General features: G+C 33.7%; 1 non-coding gene across 1 annotated transcript; it reads left to right on the forward strand.

Moving 5' to 3' along the window:
* The first annotated feature begins 5400 nt into the window (after window positions 1-5400).
* LOC133310647 (small nucleolar RNA R71) lies at window positions 5401-5508 on the forward strand. Its single transcript, XR_009751482.1, has one exon. It is a non-coding gene; the product is annotated as a small nucleolar RNA R71 (small nucleolar RNA).
* Window positions 5509-7964: the final 2456 nt, after the last annotated feature.

Genomic DNA, 7964 nt, shown 5'->3' on the forward strand with positions numbered 1-7964 from the left:
CCTATACTTTCCCATCAATCCTAAAATAAACCTTCAACCAAACACTACCTAAAGGATTTAAGACAGACGCGGTACTGCTAATGTCACGTCCGTCAAACGCGGTTGGAGCAGGGCCGCGTCTTAGTGTACTCAATTTTCAACTTTTTTTGGTTTTGTCTGACACTGATTTAAGTGTGAATGAGTGGGTTGATTTACGCATAAATCGATACTACAGGTACCGCGTCTTAACGCGGTCAGTTCAGTGCCGCGTCGTCATGCATCATTTTGATAATATATTTGATTAAGAAATTATTCCGGTCAAATTTTGTAAGAAAGAGATTACTAGGGTTAAAAGCCCTAAGAATTTTGATTTTGCAAAGCTTGAGTTATTCTCATATTTGTGTATTTCTCACTTATATAATTAAACATGAATAACTTTTACATACTCATCCGCACAAAAAAATAAAAATAAAAATCCAAACATCATACTTTTTATTAAAAATGAAATAAAAATTAAGTACAATATTAACTTTTTATATTATTTCTTAGATTTAAACAGATATTCGAGCCCACAGCTCAACCCAGTATAGAAATTGCCCAATGAGAGTTCACACCAAGATTTATAGTCCAGTTCCCTTGGGCTTGGGCTCCTTTGACTTGAATAACTCATTCTTTCAAATTCAATAACTAGGCCAGATTTCCACCTAAAGTCCAAACCTTTTCACACATTAATTTTTTTTTATTATTTAAAATTTCCCATCAATTCATCAATAATCCGGTTAATCCAGTTTGAGCTAAGTAGTTCTTCTTATTAAATTTAACACGGCTACATGTATTGCCTGATTAAAATAATGCTCTAGTTATTAGTACTGTTATTAGTATATTTTTTAAAAACATTTTTTTCAAATTATAATGTAAAGTTAATCAAAGATTTATGCTTAGTTTACTAATAATTCCTCATTTTATATTGATAGGCTTTTTTATTTAATTTTTTAATATATTTTATCTTGTGCATAGTAAATTTTAGCACATATCATCAGAAAAAAATATATGATGTAATTTCTTATTTAGGCTAACTTTCTTTCTGACCCGTGAAAATTGTGTGGAACTCTGCATTGAAAGTAGTTAGTCTTAAACTATATGATCTGAGATGTAGATGGATGTGCAGCTCCCCGTCTCAGATAAGTAGATTGGCTATTGATTTGTGAATCAGACGGGTAATAATGGAGAATGGCGGAGCTAGAATTGTTTTCGAAGGGTGGCGAAATTATAATATAAATTTTTATTTGAAGTTATAACTATTTATATGATAAAAAAAAATGTGCTTACTGTTGCGCTCACGACAAGTGCGCCAGTCGTACAAGTAATATAATGTTTAAGTAAAGAATCGTTTCCACGAGGATTATAGTCAATCACTAATTCACTACTTCAACTTAAGTTGGACAATTGAAATTTGATTTGTAACAGGATTTGAATTTGAAATTTAAAATATTAAAAATAATTAATCGCAAGAACTAAACAAGAACTTAAAGATTTGATTAATTGACAGAAAATAAACGTAGCTAGAGCTTCGATTTCCTTCAATCTCTCGATTATGTCTGAATTCCTTCTTTAAGTTAATCGTCCTTAATATCAATCTAATCGATTCTCTCTAATGTAATTAGGGCTCAATCCCTTGTTACTCTAAATATTTACCGTCTTGTAAGAACCTTAGTTTCCCGGTTATTCCACAAGAAAGTAAGCATTAAATTCAAGAATGTAAAGATTACGCAAAACCTATGTCTATCCCTAAAATCATAAGAATTACGATGAAATTATCAGATACAGATCATGCACCAACATTCCTATTGTCATGCATTTACCTAAGATCAATATATAAGATTCATGCTCATAAAAAGCATTAAAAACAGATAATTTCATTCATGATGAAAAGGAAAATTAACATAAAGAATTGTTCAAAACATAATAAAGAAATTGAATTCCATTTAACCCTAAATGCTTAAAGATTTAGCCGGACATAGCAAGATCAATAAAGAAAAGAATTAAGAAAGCTTCCCCTAATCCCATATTATAAGGGTGAATTCTTTAATAATCCCAGTGCAGACTTGATTCCGATCCATCTCCGCCGCTCACGAACATGAATTGTGGATTTCTCCTTGTTCCCTTTGCCTCCGAGTACCAAGAACTCTTTTAGAATGTCAAAAAGTTTGTAATTCTCCCTCAAATTGTGTTTTTAAGGGCAGAGAATTCGTGCCTATGTGGATACTTCAAGTGGGCCTAAGTTGGGTCTTTCAGGGCGCTTAAGCCTGAATTTGGGGGCTTAAGCCTCCTGGGACAGTAGTGCAGATTTGTATGAGGGCGCTTAAGCCTGAATTTGGGGCTTAAGCACACTCTTCGAAGAGGAACTTTTACTGGCAGCGAGCTTAATCCTGAATTTGGGAGCTTAAGCTTCCTAAGGCAGTGGCTATTTGCTTATTAATTAAAAATTTTGGAGTTTTAGGGGGCTTAAGCCTCAGATTGGAGGCTTAAGCCTCCTCTTCAACAACTTGATAATCTTGATTTTTTTCAGATAAGATCTTCAGATCTTCTAGTTTTGATCTCCATCTATCCAATCTTCATATTTGCTTCCATTTATCTTCAAATCCCTTCAAAATAGCAAATATATATTATTTAATTCATAATTCATAAAGTTCATGATTTTGTCAATAAGCCCTAGATTTAACTTATTTAACTTGATATTGCATGTAATTTTAGTCTATAAAATAAGATAACTAAAGGTTTATCAAACAATTTCTAAATTTGAACATTGTTGTCCTCAGCAATTAACTAGAATAAAATTAAGGGAAAGGAGACGGTTGATCATGCTCAATGAATTATCAACAGGAAACTGATTAACAATGAGATATATCAGAGTATTCAGACTTATATATAAAAAAAATCAATGACACATCAAATTCAAGCAACATTCATAATTCACTAGTCATAAATTCATAACATGAGTTCTTAAAATAAAAAGTAGTATAATTCAAATCCACACACCCTCTCACTGAGATTTTTATTTATTTACTCACACTCAAGTGTCTGAGGCTATGTGTTCCACTCATACTTCACTGAATTAACACTACCATAGGCTTGTTCATATTCTCACTCTCCACAGTCTAATAGGTATACAAATTCAATCAAGAGGTCTTTATTAAGGTTGTAATGTGGCTTAGGTAAAAGGGAAAGAATTATCTGGTTAAGTGACTGATCAAAAATCAAATTCAAAGAGGAACTAGCATAACTGTTCAACACATAACAAACGTAAATTTCTTATTTGCTTTCTCCTCTTTTCTTCTTTCACTTACTCATATAACATGAGTTCTTTTCTTTTTTTTTTCTTTTTCGTTTCTTTACATATACACATTTCAACCTTTTTCTTTTCATTTTCTTTTCCACCACTTTTTGGCTTTTTCCTCTTTTCACCTTTTCTTCCATATACTAGAGTTTGATTTTTCTTTTTGTTTCAATCATACCTAGTTCCTCATTTAAAGTTGAAATTCAATCAGTTCAGGTGAGGATGTGTATGGAGTGGCTATTCATAACATATTGTCAATGAACAAACAGGCCTAGGCTCAAAGGCGCTTAATCTAAGAATAAACATTCAGGGTGGCTATTTGGCTATCTAGCTTTTAGAAAGAACTGTCTCTATCATTTCAACAAATATATACCACAGGCCATCTCAAGGAGAAATAAAACAAGTTCTAGAGTGATTCAAACAGTAAAGTTCACACCACAAAAATTAATTTCTGTTTAGGCTCAATAACTCACAGCTAAGGGTGTGAGACTTATTTTTCCACTCTTTATTTGATCACTTTAATTATTCTTCTCTTATTCCAGTGAACTATGATGCATGCTTGACTGACGCTCATTTATGTGTGAAAATAAAGTTTACATCATCATACTCTTATTCTCAGAAATAAGCAATCTCCCGTGAATTACTCATTTATGCATTTATATCAAGCACAATGGAATTTTTTAAAAAAATTCACCAATTATTTAGTGATTGAGGATGGGTAGAAAATTAAAACTAAATTGAAAACTTTAAAATTTAAAGTAAACTAATATGATTAAAAATCTAATTTAAACTAATACGAAATCAAAATAAAATAATATTGAGAAATCTCCCCTGAATCATTGCATTTGCATATTGGATAATTTCTGTGTAACCACGAGTTCCTTCCTTCCGATCATGTAAAGTTTGTGGTCTGATGTATCGCTTGGTACCCATTTCCAGATTTAAATATTGATGTCCTCAGCAAATAATTTAAATCTAAAAGTAATCCTTAGCGAGAAATTAGAAAAAATAGTCGTGCTCTGAAACATATCACAGATAATGAAACTACAGGTCATAATATCAACATATCCAAAAAAACAATGTCAGAATCAGTCTCAATATACACCACATATCATCATGAAAACAAAATCAAAAGAAAATAATAATAATAAAGAAAGAAAAAAAATCTAAACACTGAGATAATGGTCAATCCTCATCAATGTCAGTAGTGGGCGTAATATCATTTCTATCAGCATCCTATGGTTTCTACTCTTATGTTTACCTGTAAATTCCATCTCAAGAATATAATCATCAGTCTCAGTGCCTAAAGTTCCTTGAGCTCTTTCATTGAACTGGCTTGACAACTGACCAATCTGAGTTTCTAGATTCCAGATGAAAGCTTCTTGGTTCCTGAGTGCTGATCTAGTCTCTTGCATGAAGGCAGATGTGTCCTCTCTGAAAGTATTTACACCTTGTATGTAATCAGAAGTGGTCTTGGATAGCTGTGCAAAAGCTTTCTCCCACTCAGAAGTGTTACTTTGTTGTGAGGGGTGTGGTTGCACTAGGAGGGAAGGGTTGAGCTGATGGTTGAATTTGTAACTGAATTCTGGATGCTGATTCTGATTCTTCCACCCTTGATTGTAGTTATTTCCAAACTGGTTCCTCCCCGGATCATTCTGGTTCTTTTGATCATACCAGAGTCTGTTTACTTCAGCCGTTTCAGGTGCTCTCATTAAATCACATTCTTCTGTAGCATGAGCACTTGCACAAATTCCACACCTAACTGGAGGAGTATTGACAGAAGAGACTTGAAAGTTTGTGAACTGTTGTGTAAGGGCATCCAACTGTTGTTGTTTCTTCTTGTTTATTTGCAAAATCTTCTCATTTTGTGCCAAGAATGCATCATATCCATCAAGCTTCATAATCCAGCTCTCCTCTGTGATACTGAAGCATTATCAAATTCTTAAGAAGCTAGAGATTCCAGTAATTCCAAAGCTTCTTCTTGAGTTTTTGTTTTCAGAGATCCTCCTGATGCAGCATTTACCAAAGTTCTTGTGCTAGGTGTCATTCCTTTGAAGAAAATCCGTCCTTTCTCCCAGTCTTCAAAACCATGCTGTGGACATTTCCTGAGTAGTCCCTTGAACCTTTCCCATGCTTCGTACAAGGTTTCACTTTCTTTTTTGTTCAAAAGAAGTGATCTCTGCTTTAAGCCATGCCATCTTTGAAGCTGAGAAGAATCTGGCCTAGAACTTCATTACCAGGTCATCCCAACTGGTGATGCTTCCTTCAGGTAATGACTGCAGCCAAGCTCTTGCGTCTCCTTTAAGCGAACATGGGAAAAGTCTGAGCAAGATGGCATCACGAGAGACTCCATTCATCTTTAATGTATCACAATAAAGTAGGAAATCATCAAGATGACTGTAGGGGTCTTCTGTGCTTCCTCCGGCAAACTGGTCTTTCTGAATCAGTTGTAGTAGCATTGGCTTGAGCTCGAAGTTGTTAGCATCAACATTTGGTCTAACTATGCTTGTCGTCTGTGGAACTCGGGCAGGAATCATGTAATCTCCCAATGTCCTCGGAGCAGGTCGATCGTTATCTGCCATGGCTTCTTCTCTTGGTTCTGTCGAGCTTGAAGCTTCTTTCTCTTTCTGCCTTCTCTCTTTAGCGATTTTTCTGTTTCTTTTTGTTGTTTTCTCTATCTCCAGGTCGAATTGCAAGGAATCGGTGTCAACGGTACCTCGCATAAACCAGAAAATAGATTATAGAAATAAGAATAAAAACTGAATTTAATATAACAAAAATTAAATAACAGAAAATAAGGTCCAATCTAAAGAATCTATAGCTACAATTAATGTTGAAGTTATAATCCCTAGCAACGGCGCCAAAAACTTGTTACGCTCACGGCAAGTGCACTGGTCGTACAAGTAATATAAGTTTAAGTAAAGAATCATTCTCACGAGGATTATACTCAATCATTAATTCACTACTTCAACTTAAGTTGGACAATTGAAATTTGATTTGTAACAGGATTTGAATTCAAAATTTAAAATATTAAAACTAATTAATCGCAAGAACTAAACAAGAACTTAAAGATTTGATTAATTGACAAAAAATAAACGTAGCTAGGGCTTCGATTTCCTTCAATCTCTCGATTATGTCTGAATTCCTTCTTTAAGTTAATCGTCCTTAATATCAATCTAATCGATTCTCTCTAATGTAATTAGGGCTCAATCCCTTGTTACCCTAAATATTTACCATCTTGTAAGAACCCCAGTTCTCCGGTTATTCCACAAGAAAGTAAGCATTAAATTCAAGAATCTAAAGATTACGCAAAACCTATGTCTATCCCTAGAATCATAAGAATTACGATGAAATTATCAGATATAGATCATGCACCAAAATTTCTATTGTCATGCATTTATCTAAGATCAATATATAAGATTCAAGCTCATATAAAGCATTAAAAACAGATAATTTCATTCATGATGAAAAGGAAAATCAACATAGAGAATTGTTCAAAACATAATAAAGAAATTGAATTCCATCTAACCCTAACTACATAAAGATTTAGCCGGACATAGCAAGATCAAAAAGAAAAGATTAAGAAAGCTTCCCCTAATCCCATATTAGAAGGGTGAATTCTTTAATAATCCCAGTGCAGACTTGATTCCGATCCGTCTCCGCCGCTCACGAACATGAACTGTGCATTTCTCTGCGTTCCCTCTGCCTCCGAGTACCAAGAACTATTTTAGAATGTCAAAAAGTTTGTAATTCTCCCTCAAATTGTGTTTTTAAGGGCAAAGAATTCGTGCCCTATGTGGATACTTCAAGTGGGCCTAAGTTGGGTCTTTCGGGGCGCTTAAGCCTGAATTTGGGGGCTTAAGCTTCCTAAGGAAGTGGCTATTTGCTTATTAATTGAAATTTCTGGAGGTTTAGGGGGCTTAAGCCTCAGATTGGAGGCTTAAGCCTCCTCTTCAACAACTTGATAATCTTGATTTTTTTCCAGATAAGATCTTCAGATCTTCTAGTTTTGATCTCCATCTATCCAATCTTCATATTTGCTTCCATTTATCTTCAAATTCCTTCAAAATAGCAAATATATATTATTTAATTCATAATTCATAAAGTTCATGATTTTGTGTCAATAAACCCTAGATTTCACTTATTTAACTTGATAATTCAGCAAATTTTGAAAGGGGATTAACATATGATCGAAAAATTAAAAATAATATTCACTTTTAAAGACTTATATAAATTTGAAAGGGGATCTTCCTTCCTCTTACCATAAAATATTTATATTTATGATAACAAGTTGTGACTCTATCCTTTGGGCAGGTCTAACTCCATTGTCACACTAGACCAACAACTTTTGAATATTCATGACTTATTTTTTGTTCAATAGTAGTTTTGATCACAGCAAGAAGTCAAGAACAATTCGAGTGGATAAAATTCATTTCTTCGGTAATAAATTTCCTTTTCTATCTGTATCGTCCTGGATCATATAAGCTTTGCTTATAACCTAAGAGATGCAATATTCTCTGCCCAACATGCAAGTTTTATCTAAACTTTATTCTATATTAAGTTCCTATAATATTGTTTCTTTGTATCAGCTGCCATCTACCTCATTGTCACAAGTCACAGCTCTTTTAAATCAAAGCAAAATAAAAAC

Source organism: Gastrolobium bilobum, unplaced genomic scaffold, assembly GCF_033153095.1.
Source record: "Gastrolobium bilobum isolate Gb01-03AN ecotype WA unplaced genomic scaffold, APGP_CSIRO_Gbil_v1 utg25398, whole genome shotgun sequence".
Lineage (NCBI taxonomy): Eukaryota > Viridiplantae > Streptophyta > Magnoliopsida > Fabales > Fabaceae > Gastrolobium > Gastrolobium bilobum.